The sequence below is a fragment of the Rattus norvegicus genome, chromosome 12 (genome assembly GCF_021556685.1).
Source record: "Rattus norvegicus strain SHRSP/BbbUtx chromosome 12, alternate assembly SHRSP_T2T, whole genome shotgun sequence".
NCBI classification, from domain to species: Eukaryota; Metazoa; Chordata; class Mammalia; order Rodentia; family Muridae; genus Rattus; species Rattus norvegicus.
This window is the reverse complement of record NC_141545.1, coordinates 46,867,959-46,882,771: the sequence shown is the minus strand read 5'-3', so window position 1 is coordinate 46,882,771 and position 14,813 is coordinate 46,867,959. Positions and strand designations below refer to the sequence as shown.

The following is a 14,813-nucleotide window of genomic DNA, read 5'->3' as shown; positions in this document are numbered from 1 at the left end:
AGCGTATGGAGCCACCCCCAGTATGGAACTACAACACTCGCAGCTACACAATAGTCTTCAGTAGCATTATCTAATTTGCCTTGGGAGCGGGTGTGAGCTGGGAAAGATTTGGTATTCTGGAAACCAAGTGAGCAGGAGAAAAAGATGGTGTGATGGTTTGTATATGCTCGGCCCAGGGAGTGGCACTATTAGAAGGTGTGGTCTTGGAGGAGGTGTGGCCCTGTTGGAGGAGGTGTGGCCCTGTTGGAGGAGGTGTGGCCCTGTTGGAGGAGGTGTGGCCCTGTTGGAGGAGGTGTGGCCCTGTTGGAGGAGGTGTGGCCCTGTTGGAGGAGGTGTGGCCCTGTTGGAGGAGGTGTGGCCCTGTTGGAGGAGGTGTGGCCCTGTTGGAGGAGGTGTGGCCCTGTTGGAGGAGGTGTGGCCCTGTTGGAGGAGGTGTGGCCCTGTTGGAGGAGGTGTGGCCCTGTTGGAGGAGGTGTGGCCCTGTTGGAGGAGGTGTGGCCCTGTTGGAGGAGGTGTGGCCCTGTTGGAGGAGGTGTGGCCTTGGCGCTTTAATAGGCCTCTCTGTGTTTTCTGTTTCCTCTTTTACCAAGACCCATCGACATGGGCAGTATTTGCGCCAAGACTGTGAAGAAGACCGCCCAGGTTGTCATTGAGAAGTACTACACGTGCCTGGGTAATGACTTCCACACCAACAAGTGTGTGTGCAAGGAGATTGCCACCATCTCCAGCAAAAAAAACTTCAGAACAGGATTGCCAGCTATGTCATATATCTGATGAAGAGAATTGAGAGGTCCTGTGAGAGGTATCTCTATCAAGGTGCAGGAAGAAGAGAGAAAGAGTAGAGATAATTATGTTCCTGAGGTCTCACCCCTAGATCAGGAGATCATTGAGGTAGAGCCTGACACCAAGGAAAAGCTGAAGCTTCTGGACTTTGGCAGTCTCTCTAACCTCCAGGTCACTCAGCTTACGGTTGGGATGAATTTCAGAACACCACGTGGAGCTGTTTAATCTGTTAGGCCATATTTTCAATAAATCTGAAAACAAACAAAAAAAGAAGGTGTGGCCTTGTTGGAGTGGGCGTGGCCCTATTAGAGTAGGTGTGTCACTGTGGGCGTGGGTTTTAGCACTCTCATCCTGGCTGCCTGGAAATCACTATTCTGCTAGCAGCCTTCAGATGAAAATGTAGAACTCTCAACTCCTCCTGCACCATGCTGGCCTAGATGCTGCCATGTTCCTGCCTTGATGATAATGGACTGAACCTCTGAACCTGTAAGCCAGCCCCAATTAAATGTTGTCCTTATAAGAGTTGCCCTGGTCATGGTGTCTAGTCACAGCAGTAAAATCCTAACTAAGACAGATGGCAACATATAAATGGGATAGGAGAGAATACCCATCGAATGCTGTAAGTACTCCAGGAACTATGTAGCAAATAATTAAGGTATCAGCTTAAATGAAGATTAAAGCAGAAAACCAGGAGCTGGAGAGATGGCTCAGTAGTGAAGAGCAATAGCTACTCTTCAGAGGACTTGCATTCAGTTCGCAGCACCTGCATAAGTGGCTCACAACCGTCTGTAACTCTAGTTCTAGGGCATCTGGTGCCCTCTTCTGGCCTCTGTGGGCACTGCAGATACATGGTGCATAAGCCAACGAAACACTCATACAGAGAAAATAAAATAAGTGTCATAAGACAAATAAACAAATCTTTAAAAATAATATCAAAGAGTTTGTAAAATCATCCTGAGGATCAAAGAATCATAATGAGGGTTTTATTTTCAGTAAGAAAAATCCAAGCACAGCACATTTCTCAGTTCACAGATACTCTTCTATCCAGCATGGTGATTTTGGCACCTCTCCTACTGAGCCCTCCTGGGCTGAATGTCCCCGTCCATCTTGAAAGCCCTGAGGGAGTGAACCAGTGACTTGACTTCTTTCATTGGATGCTGCCTTCGAGGGTCTCCAGTGGGCTTTTAATGACCACAATCTTGGCTGGACCTATTTGCTTTTTGTTTTTTATGGGCCAAGCATGGTGGCCTACACTGTTAATCCCAGTACTCAGGAGGCAGGTACAGGAAGATGTCTTTGAGTTTGGAGCCAGACTGGTCTATAAAGAGTTGTCTACGCAAGCCAGCCAGGGCTACTTGGTAAACTAATATAATGTGTTTATTATAAACAAGTAATGTATTTATTCTTCCATAGTTTTACACATACACAAACTAGATAGATAGGAAGATAGATATTCTTTGATCAAAATGCTCCCATTATCATCTCTTATCCTGTCCCTCACCAAATCCCTCCTCCTCCTTAATCCTCCTTCTCCTCCTCCCCTTCCTCTTCCTCTCCCTCCTCCTCCTTTGCCTCCTATTCCTCCTCCTATCCCTCCTCCTCTTCTTATCCCTCCTCCTCCCCTCCTCCTCCTCTTATTCCTCCTATTCCTCCTCCTCCTATTCCTCCTCCCCTTCCTCCTCCTCCTATCCCTCCTCTTCCTATCCCTCCTCTTCCTCCCCTTCCTCCTCCTCTTATTCCTCCTATTCCTCCTCCTCCTATTCCTCCTCCTATCCCTCCTCCTCCTCTTCCTATCCCTCCTCCTCCTCTTCTTCCTCCCCAGCTCCATTTCCACTTCAACTTTCATCTTTCATGTCTTTTTGGGGACCCATCATTCCTAGTGCTGCCTGCATGAGAATGAATTAAGGCACTCTGTCCAGAAATATGGCTTCAACTTCTCCTGCAACCTTTAAATGCCCATAGCTCCTCTGGGAGGGGTGGAGCCTTATAAGCCCTCCACACCCCATGAAGGAATACTGATAGAGCCAGCCCCATGCAAGTAGCCATTGCAGCTGTGAGTTCACAGGTGTGGCATCCACTCCACACCCAGAAGACAGAATGTAGCAGCCTTCCCTCCTATCTTCTAACGCCTTCATTGTTTCTGCCTCTTCTGAGCTCTTCTCTGAGCCCCGGGGAGGATATAGATGTCAGATTTAGAGCTGAGCACTCAACAGGCTTCTGGACTCTAACTAACACTTCCCTCTGTAGGCAAAAACCACCACTGAGAGCAGTGCTAATATTTTTAAAGTAGAGATGCTTGAGTTTGAACTTGAGGGGTGAAACTATAGCCCATTGGTAGATACTCTGTAAGTTTAAGGCCCTGTATATCCAGCCCAGCAACCCCCCCTTTCACAATAAATAAATAAATAGATAAATAAATAAATACCAAAGTAATAAAAACAGTACAGAGGGATTGCTCTTATTCCTGTTATAAAGCAGTGACTCTGAAACCATATCAATGCTAAAATGTATCTCCATGTAGGACAGAATGTATCCAGTCCACAGTCTAGATTACTTCCCATCCCAGACACAGCTTGTCTATCACATGGGATCACAACAGACCCTACCTCAGTGGCTATGGGTGAAAACAACAAACCAAGTTTGTAAGGACATCTCTCCTCCCCAAATTTATCTGGACACTGGCATCAAAGCCCTGCCACATGTGTGTTTTGGTGGAAATTTATAAGGTGACTCTGAAATATATATGGAAAATCAAGGTGCCAAGATTAGTATAAAGAAAACTGTCTTAGGGTTTTACTGCTGTGAACAAACACCATGACTAAGGCAACTCTTATAAGGATAACATTTACTTGGTGCTGGCTTACAGGTTCAGAGGTTCAGTCCATTATCATCAAGGCAGGAACATGGCAGCGTCCAGGCAGGCATGGTGCAGGAGGAGCTGAGAGTTCTACATCTTTATCTGAAGGCTGCTAGTGGAAAACTGGCTTCCAGGCAGCTAGGACTAAGGTCTTAAAGCCCACGCCCACAGTGACACACCCACTCCAACAAGGCCACACCTCCAAATAGTGCTACTCCCTGAGCCAAGCATATGAAAACCATCACAAAAACCAAGTCAATTGAGTATCATGCATCACAAGGTGCTACTGATGAAGCCAGGGAACTTTCTAGAACGTGCTCCAACCCAAGAAAGATAAATAGGCTTGTGTAACCTAATAGAAAGTTCAGAGGTGAGCCTACACATTTCAAAGACTCTTGGGTTTTTAAGACAGAGGTTCCCGTGAAGATCAATGGAGACGCCGTGGCTTTGAAAATAAAAGATACCGGTCGCCTGGCCATCCATACAGAAAAGCATTTCAGCCTTGGTCCTATCTCATCCCACAAAATCAATCTTGGGTGCATCAGAGTCCAACTGTGAAAGAAAGCACGATGAACTTTTGAGATGGTGACACACAGGTGAATGCTCTAATCCTGAACCAGGTGAAGATGTCTTTAGTGAGACGGAGAAACTGCTGCTTCAGAACATGGAAGAATCCATACATCCAACTGTGTGTCTAGGTCGCGTCCCTTCTAGTTTCTCTGTCTCAGAAACATCTTGGACATCAAAATGCTCAGGCAGGAGTCTTCCAAAGGAGAAAGAAATTTCCCTCCATGCTCTCCGAGAGAAGGATTGCATTGATATCCAGGCTGTTACAGGGGCTCTGCGTCTTATTTCCTATACCGTGGTTTTTCTGCTATGGGCTGTGCACTGTGCGAAGCGTGTCACCATCATTTTCCTATTTATCTGTATTTCAGCCAACAGATGATACCTCTGAGCCGGTTACCATGGAAACAACCACCCAAGAAAATCTATCCTTTAATCTCTCTCTCCACCACCTTTTCGTTTAGTATCTGAAAATTTTGATCTACAAAAATTAACACTCGAAAGAATCCATCGAAGAACTGAAACCTTTCCAGGCGTGCCTCTTGCTGTCGTCTTTTGTTCAGTGAAGATATAACTTCATAACTTTCAAAAAAGCATCCCCTCACAGTTCCCTAACGGGAATCATGATCCCCATTTTCCGAGGGCAAGCTGAGACATAGCACAATTATGTGTTAGGCTCTGTGGAGACTGATAGCCAGGTCAATCCACACTCGGTGTGAGTTGAAGCAATGCGTGACTCATTTCCTGGGGGTTTCCTGGAAGCACAGCATTGCTATTTCTAGCTTTGTCTCCTTGTGGTTAAGAATCCCAAGAGGGTAAGGTGGATGTATGCTTGGCCTCCACTTCCTACTTTCTGCATTTTCATACACACTACACACACAAAGAAGGTGCAAACCCATAGGTGCTGCTCAGATCTGACTGGCTACAAAGCTCCTGCTTTGGACTGCTCTCCTTGGACCACTTCCGTCAAAGTCTGTCTGGGTATTTCACTACTCAGCATCTCTTTGCCCAAGCCCAAAGGCACAGTGCACCTGAGATTGATTTTGTGCAATGAGACAGGGACCCAGGCTGAAATGCACCTCTGTATGGATGGCCAAGTGACTTGTATCATTTATATTCAAAGCCGAAGATACAAAGATGCATCTCAGTGTACAGGAGAGATATATCCTTCCCAGCCCTCACTCCATGGTTATGTGTGTGAGAGAAACAGTCACTCTCTTAATGGCTGGCTTAGCTATGAGTGTGTTCTTCCACTCAAGGCTCTCACAGGAACAACTTAAAAGGGGAAAGGTTTGTTTCGGCTCATGTGTTCAGGGGATGTCAGTCCACGGTAGTGCGGAAGGCCCGGTAAAGTGGCTCCATCCGAGGCAGGGGTGTGAAGTAGATGCTGTGCTCAGGGTGGCAGACAGGGAAACGGATCGAAGCAGGGGTTTTAGAGTGTGATCTACTTCTGCTAGCCTGGTCTCTCGATGATCCCACTGTCTTCTGAACCAGCTCCACCGCCTGATGAAGGCACCTTCAAATAATGCACTGCGGGGGACCTTAGAGAGCCAAAACACAAGAGCCTTATTATTTTCAAAACCCTGACTACAACAAGGGAGAGGAGAAGGGAGGGGAGGAGAGAGGGGAGCAGGGAGGGGAGGAGAGAGGGGAGCAGGGAGGGGAGGAAAGAAGGGAAGAGGGAGGGAAGCAGGGAGGGGAGGAGGAAAGAGGACGGAGCTTCAATCCTAATGCACCTGCTCCATGGTGCACTCCCTTCTGGTCACTTGATCCTTCCACTGGACACTTGGTATACAGAGTCTCATGTCAAACCCAGACTAATATAAAACCTTCAAGACATATTTTTGCCTGGGACTCAAGGAAGTTAAAGACATAGCCTGGAGTCACCTAGTCAGTGACTAGGGGTTTTATTTTTTTTTCCTCATAACAAATATCCTCATGGAATCTGCCTGTCCAGGAACAGAGGTCAAAAAAAGAAAATCTAAAAAACACCCTGGTGGCTCAGCACACAGTGGTCTTTGAGTTCAGGGATTTGGGAATTCTCCCTCACTGGAGTTACACTGTCTTCACCCGGCCAGCTGGATTCCCAGAAGGCCAAGCTTCTTTTCCCACCTAGGATTAACTCCTGTGGACTGTCAACCAGAGGGGTTAACTGCTCCAGGCTTAAGACCAGAAACAGAAAGTCCAACAGTTGGACAAATCTCAAAAAAAACACTCAAGTGAGTGACTAATACATACTCAGCATATTCGCATAACAGAGAACCAGCTCCCTGGTCAAGAAGTCTGCACTGAGCAGGGGAGTCAGCATGCCTGGGAGGAACAAGTACACAGGAAACAGTAAATGAAGACACAGCCCGCAAAAATAAATAAATAAATAAATAAATAAATAAATAAATAAATAAATAAATAAATTAAATAAAATAAAAACAAAAAACCCAAAAGCAAACAAACAAACAAACAAAAAACAACAGCATCTACACAATTACCAGGCTGTTGAAGTTCTGGCCACTTGAGGATCTTGTAAAATCAGGTCTCTCATTCAAAACCATTCTCCTTCCACCAGCCCTCTCCTCTCGCTTCCAACCTGCCCAGTATCACACTGCCAACAGTAGAACACGGAGCCCGCGTGGATGAGCTTGGCAACTGTCCACAATGGAGATTACAATACCTGCCTGCCAGGTAGTTGCAGAGATTAAATGAGATAATACGGATACGGTGATGGGAATATTCATGAGGAAGACTCATAAAATATGTTGTGCTGCTCAGAACAACATGGTGGTATCACGGGCATTAGTGGCTGTGAATCCCCTCCTCCTCATTCCCTTCAAATTTCTAATATATAATCAGGAAGGACAGCCAGAGGAGCTCCTAGGTGTCTGGTTTGTTATTTATTTATTTATTTATAATAAATATTTGAGATAAATCCCCAACCCCGCTATTTTTTTGGTTTGTTATTTATAATGGAGTCTTTAATTTAATGTAGTTAGATAGATAGATAGATAGATAGATAGATAGATAGATAGATACATACATACATACATACATACACACACATACATACATACATAAATACATAGTAGATACATACATACACACATGATACATAGATAGAATGCATGGATAGATAGATAGATAGATATAGATGTATATGAGAGAGAGAGGCAGAGACAGAGAGAGAGAATTCTCTCTAATATAAAAGTAGAATGGTTTGCAAGAAAACCCAAAATCCTAGTTTATTCCAAAGGATGGAACTGGAGAAATAAATATCACGTGGTGGCCCCCTTTAGACTCGAGTTTGAGAACTAATATTCTTTTCTACCAGCTTTTGCCTCCTGGGCCTACTTTCCTGAACTCTAATAAGCTTTCTTGCTCTGTAGGAATAAGTAGAGTAAACACGCATAGAAGGTCTTTGCTGCCACCAGAAATTTGGGCAGCGGGACGATGATTTGGTTCCCGACCAGGTATAGGTACTATACCATGGCACTAAAACCCTGCTAACAATGTCACACTGTTTGTTAAACAAACAACAACAACAGCAACAACAAAAACACAGAACAAAACAAAGTAAATCAAAACAACAAAAATACCCCAGTAATGTAGCCAGGCATCACGGTACGTGCATTTAATCTCGGCTGTAGGGGACAGAGACAAGGCAAGACCTATGAATTCCAGCCAGCCAGAGGTACACAGTGAGAGCCCCTCTCAAAAAAGAAAAAAAGAAAAAAAGAAAGAAAGAAAGAAAGAAAGAAAAGAAAAGAAAAGAAAAGAAAAGAAAAGAAAAGAAAAGAAAAGAAAAGAGACAATATTGTATCTTCATGGTGGTTTCCCTGTTCAGTAATCACCAGAACTGTTTGCAGCACGAAGTGTACTCATTGACTAGGGGGTGGGGAACTATGTGTACAACACATTATGCTGTCAGAGAGACCATAAATGTGTGGTAAGAGCCAGACCTCATTGTAGCACCGCCCCTCTTTTACACCTTAGTGTTGCTCTCCCTCCCTCTGGAAATCCTTCCTTAAGTCCTCCAGCTGGAGAAGATGTCCTGGGACATGTTGAGTTCCAGGAACTCAGCCACCATCTTTCTCCATGCCCCCCTCCTAGCTCTGCATGGTACCCCGTTAATCAGATCCACCATTCATAACGCTGTATCTGATCAGTTAGAAATGCACCAGACTAACTAATGAGTAGCTACAGATGTGCATGCATGGATGACAGGAGGCTTGCTTACACAGCTCGCTGCAGCAGAACTGACATATGAGGTCGGTGTTCCCCTCCAACAGCAATAAGATGCTGTTTCGTAAACATCGCCCCAATATATAGGGGGTCGAGCATCTGGTCCCTTAATAGCTGTGATTGGTGAACAGCCAAAGTATTTGCAAGGAGGTAAGGCTGTTATCAGGAAAGGAGTAATTCTCCTGATAAAAATCACTTCTGTTACAAAGCTCTTTGCATGAGTGGAGTCCATAGAACATAGCAGGTTTGCTGTCCATGACACAAGATAGAAACATCTGTAGCATAAAACGTACTTGGGTTTTGGAAGACAAGGACAAGAGTTTGGTGTATGGTACCGTTCGATACACATTTAATTATTTGATGAGCGATGAATTGACAGATGATCAGCTCAAATAGAAGCACTAATCTGCTCATCCTAAGAACTGGATGGGCACAAAGACCCCTAGGGAGCTCCGGCTTCTCCAAGTCAACGGCAGGAAGGTCAGCCTCAGCCCAGAGCAGCCTGTGTGTCTTATCTAGTCTTTTGAAGGTCATGTCCAAGTCAACCCTGCCACAAAAGCCACCTTATCTCTGGAAGCACAGGAGGCTGAGGGACTCAGATAAACCCTGCTCAGAGGCAGAACAGACTCAGACAGGGCTCCTGAAGAAGACTGAGCATCCTGAGGTCGACAGAGGTGGAGGTGGGGTCTGGTCTGTGTCTCATACATCCCTGCAACTGAGTTTACATTCATTGAGAACTTGCAGAAAGAATGAAAACTAGAGAGGAAGGAAAATGGAGATATATACATGCATGTGCTCAGATACACAGTGGGGTCCAGGTAGGGTGGTAAAAGGGGGGAGAGACCCAGAGAAAGCCAGGGCAGGGTTCACAGGAATGTGCACGTGATAAGACCCAGGAAAGGCGCCCACAAGAGACTTGGGGAGGCAGACACAGAACTAGAGAGAGGATATAAACATGGGGAAAGGTAGAGATTGAAGAGGTGGAGGTAAAGAGGGAAGGGCAGGGAAGGGGTGGGGAAGAGAAAGAAAAGGAGCAGAAGGGAAGGGAGGGGAGGGAGACGTTGAAACACAAAGAGAAATGAAAGATTTATGAGATTTAAACAGCATGAGATTTAAAGCTGTTTAGATGACATACATATACATATGTGTGTGCATGTATATATATATGTATATAATAGATGATAAAAATAGATAGATATTGATAGATACACAGACAGACAGACAACATGAGGCAGCAGTTGAATCTGCAGATTCCCTGCCCCTTCTGGTAGTTCCCTACACCCAGGAGATTCTATTTGATGAGAAAGTTTTCTTGCCGACCAAACTCTATTCAGCTTCCTAAACTTTCTCCATCCCTGAGAGTAATTCCTGATGAACATCTAGTCTTAGAAACCAAGGGTTAGTTAAGCAAGCATTCTCCACCCTGCACATGTGATCATGTGATCACCCTCTCCCCTCCAGAACTTGATGACCCTGATCTGTCTCCCAAAGAGAATCCCACAAGATCAGTTTAGCCAGGATCTCCCTTAGGCCCCTATTTTTTCTGTTAGTCATACATCCACTGACCTGCGTCCTGCTTATTGGTTATAAATTCCCACTTGCCCATTGGAATCACGGCTCTTGCCCACTGCACATCCCACAGCAGATGTCCATGTGTCTATCTTGATGTGGTGACCATAGTCTTCTATAGCACGATTTACCATGTCACTGGGTCATGTTTTCTCTGTGTGACTCTAATGGGCTGCTTGGGTGGAGAGCCACCGCCTACGGCAATAGTGGTCAACAGTAGAACTGGATGACCACTCCATGGGATTTAAGAAGTCTCAGGGACCAGGTCAGAACAGAAGCCAGAAAGAGTGTGAGAGAAAGGTCAGAGAAGACGTGAGTGAATTGGTATTTTTCAAACAAGAGAGGACCTGACAGGGTCACTGCACTCATGGACTCCCAGGAGCTGTTGGTGGTCAACGGCTTCCTGTAGAAAGTCAGTTTTCTTTAAAGGTGTGGCTTCTGGTGGGTGGACTCTGTTCCAGAAGATGATTCCATGTATTGGAGTATGGACAATTAGATAGTACAGAATGTGGCTGTAAGAGAAATTGGAGAGGAGTTGAGAGTGAATGTGATCAAGTAAATTGTATGAAATATCAAAGGATTAGTAAAAATATTTTTTACACAAGGAAATAAAGAAAGAAAAAGAGGAGGGAGGGAGGAAAAGAGAGAGAGAGAGAAGAGAAAGAGAGAGAGAGAGAATGGAAGGAGGGAGGGAGGAAGAAAGGAAAGAAGGAAGGAAAGAAGGAAGGAATTCTCCGGCTCTCACACAGCTGTGGGTGATAAGCTCAAGCAATTTCATTTGATTTACTTATCTGTTTTTATGCGTGTATTTGTGTGCCTGCCTGAGTTTATGTACAGCACACACATGGAGATGCTCGTAGAGATCAGAGAGCGTCCCACCCCTCTGTCAATTCTAATCCATAAGCTAGGTGTCATGAGACTCATAAGCATCTATTAAAGTATTCAAAATATACCAGTAAAAAATAGTGAGGAAGCCATACTCGGGGAGAAAGGAATCCAAATATATGTCTCTAGAAAGGAGCTTATGTATCTTATATAGTAGATGTGTAAGCCCAAAGAGTAGAAAGTCAAGTTGAAAATGACCCCCTGCCTCCCAAATGACTAAACGTCCCAAAGACGCACTCCACACAATGACTAAAGGGGCCATGGAGATGGCTCAGGAGGTAAGAATATTTGCTCTACTGGCATGTGGGCTTGAGCCTGAATCTCCAGCACTCACATAAAGATATGGGCATGGCTTCCTGCAACTGCTGTACTGTAGGGTTAAAATGTAGGGGATCGTTGGGGCTTGCTGGCTGCCGGCCTAGCTCCGGGTTCAATGAGAGACCTGTCTCAATGGAAGGTGGCAGAGAGATAGAACAGTACGGTCAATGTTCTCCTCTCTCCTCTGGCAACTTGAGCACATGTGTAGACATCATACACCACATACACACTCATATATGAATACAAAATAAAGACATACATGAAAAGTTTAAATATGTGCAAATGGGCTAGAGAGGCAGACCTGCAGTTAAGAGTACTTGGTGTTTTTGCAGGGAGCTGGGATTTGATTCACGGCACCCCCGTGGTGGTTCATCATCATCCAGAACTTTAGTTCTAAAAGATTTGATGCCCTCTTCTGATCTCCTTGGGCGCCAGGCCATGCACATGGTGCACGGACATCCGGACGAGCAAAGACATCCATAGCTATCAAATAAGTAATAACTAAGAAATGAGAAAACGATGTATGTATGGAAAAAAAGCTTACTATAAAGCCAGCAGCGTCAAATGTTGGCTAGGAAGAAGATCCAGGGAAGGTCTCAAAACTCACCTCTCAAACATTCGAACATGGAGAAACATGTTTTTAGAAAGGTAAAGAAAACCCTAATACAGTCCTACCCTGTAAACCAAAATGGAGAGTTCCAAAGCTTTTAATCAAATATGAATGAAAACATCAAGATTTACTTATGCCTTATAATAATCAAATGCTGGAAACCACCCCACAGTGTCAATAAAACCACGAAGGAGTGATCTGTTATGTTCATGCAATAGAAATACCATACAGCGATGAGAAATAAACAAACAGGCCAGACTCAGTGACAATGTTAAGTAAGCAAGAGGTGACAAGCACGGAGTATGGATCATGATTCCCTTTTATGTGATCCAAATCACATAAGATCCAAATCAGGTGACGCTTTCTACAGTGGAGGAAATCAGAGAGAGCGGTCACCTCCAGATGTGAACTATGGCTTGGGAAAGATCTCTGGGTTCCACACATGTTCTACATCTTCATGGTTCTCAACCTTCCCAAAGCTTCAACCCTTTAATACAGTTCCTCATGTTGCGGCGGCCCCCAAACATAAGATTATTTCAGTGCTACTTTATAACTGTGATTTTGCCACCGCTATGAATCATAATGTAAATACCTGTGCTTTCTGATAGTTCTTTTGGGGATCCCGCCCCACAAGTTGAGAACCGATGTTCTAGATTTTTATCTAAGGAAACTAGAAGTTCTTACACTCACACACCTTAAACATCATCTTTCCATTAAAATCAAATCAAAGGAAGATGGACAGATGGCTCGGTGGTTAACAATACTCCTGTTCCAAAATACCCACTTTGTGCAGATCAAAACCATCCGTAATTCCAGCTCCGGGATGTTCTCTTCTGGCCTCTGCAGGCAAATGCATACACACACACTTAAATACAAGATGCTAGTGCTATTTCACATCTTATTTAAAGAATTAAATGTCAGTACTTCAGAAACTCTGAAAATGAAATCCAAAGTGCTGGGGCATCCCATGGTCACGATTATGAGTTCATGACATTGAGCATCCACTGGGAGGCTGAGGCACAACAAGGGCACCTGAGACTTGGTCAAGAAGGGAGTGGGACTTCAAAGCCAAACAGTCCATCAAAGACAACATCCATCACTCTCCTAAGAGGAAGCAGACACTCCCATGTGCACCTTTGAGAGGACTTCGAAGTATGCAGAGGCACCAAGAGAGCCAGGGTTCAAGCATGCTCTGTAAAGATGACAGGCTGCTCTGAGGGGAAACAGTGTGCAGAGGTCAGAAAAAGGACAGAGTGATTCTTGGTAACAGAAGAGGCCCTGCGTGCAGATGGTAATGAGAAAGGGCTGAATGTGGGTATCTAGGACACAACCTCCTTGTGTTCTGATGAGGTCACATGATCAACTGGCTCACAGGGGATGCTACTGAATGCTATCTCAGATCTCAAATAATTTCTTTTGGAAATGGGTCCTCCCATGCAGCCCTGGCTGTCCTAGAACTTGTTATGTAGACCAGGCTGGCCTGGAACTCAGAGATCTACTTGCCTTTGCTTCCTGATGCTGGGATTCATGATGTGGGCCACCAGGCTTGGCCAGATCTCAATGTTCAAGGAGGTCAGCAGTCAGAGGCAGAGTAAATACAACACGAGAGAAAACTGGATGGGATATCCCTTCTGTCAGTGAAAGTTTGCATCTCTTGATGCATGCACTCACTCGGTTACTAAGGACTGCACACCCACTGCTTGAGGCATAGCTCTTCAGACAATTCCTCAGGGTGGTCGAGGAGCCAGACTGCCTAAGCTCCAATGCTGGCCTGATGCATACAAGTGTACAGCTTTGAGCAAATGACTCATGGCTCCATGTCTGTTTTCTCATCGTAAATGAGAAATAATAAGGTTAAGCATATTAAAGGATGCATAATCGGGCTGCCGTGAAGATTACATTACAAATTAATATATGTAGAAAGCACTGGGAAAAACACTTGCTATGTATAAATTACAGTTAGCTATTCTTGCCACCGATTCTCTCCTCATGAATCTCTCTGCGTGTATCTGTTTCTCTCTCTGTCTGTCTGTCTCTGTCTGTCTCTGTGTCTCTGTCCCTTTGTCTCTGTCTCTCTGTCTCTCTCTATGTCTGTCTGTCTCTGTGTCTCTGTCTCTGTGTCTCTGTCTCTGTCTATCTCTGTCTCTCTCTCTGTGTCTATCTGTCTCTGTGTCTCTGTTTCTGTCTCTGTCTGTCTCTGTCTCTGTCTCTGTCTCTCTGTCTCTCTCTCTCTCTCTCAGCTTAAGATAGAAGCTTAAATCCCTGTTCTAATACTATAGTGCATTCAAGAACAGGGCTTCCTTTTTCACAGAGGCCGGATGAGTCTATGGTATAGGGCATTGGCCTTTGCTGAGCTACCCCTTGGGTCTTCTGCCAAGGCCAAGCTCTTCACAGTGTGGATAAGAAGCTGAGTTCCCTGCTACCCCCTGTCTCAATGAAGACATGGGGTCTTTAACCTGAATATGGAACTGTTGGAATACTATGAGCCTGCTGATTCCTGTCCTGGCCATAGAGTGGGGCATTGCCTCAACAGAGATGCCAACTGCAAAGACTGAGGTTGTTGCTAACCTCTCAGAGCACTAGGCTCCAAGGCTGGGAGTGTGACTCTAAAACTTGGCTGCCATCCATCGTCACCTGCTTTTAGAGTGATAGCAAAGAGGTCTCCCCAGGAAGGAGGAATAACCTATAGACCAGAGGGGCTCCCAATGTCTCCCTCCAGGGAATCAATCTCATTTGCAACATGGTATGGGGAGCATTCAAGTCTAGGGGTTCATTTAGAGAGTGCAGACTACGGGGAAGGAAAAAAACAGGGGAGCTATATATACTCATTGTAAATATTAAACAGTATGCCAGCTAATTTGCCAGAGAGGAGAAAGAAGCTGGGTTTTGTGGCTGCTAATAATCAGACACCAATCTTAAGAAAGTATCCCTTCAGGGACAGGTAACATGGGTCTGTGGGTAAGGACCCTTGCTGCCAAGCCTGATGACCCAAAT

The 14,813-nt window shown here is 45.0% G+C and overlaps 1 pseudogene; it reads left to right on the top strand.

Annotated features, from left to right (window-relative positions):
- The first annotated feature begins 600 nt into the window (after positions 1–600).
- Positions 601–1,008, top strand: Rps17-ps13 (ribosomal protein S17, pseudogene 13; annotated as a pseudogene).
- The last annotated feature ends 13,805 nt before the right edge of the window (positions 1,009–14,813 follow it).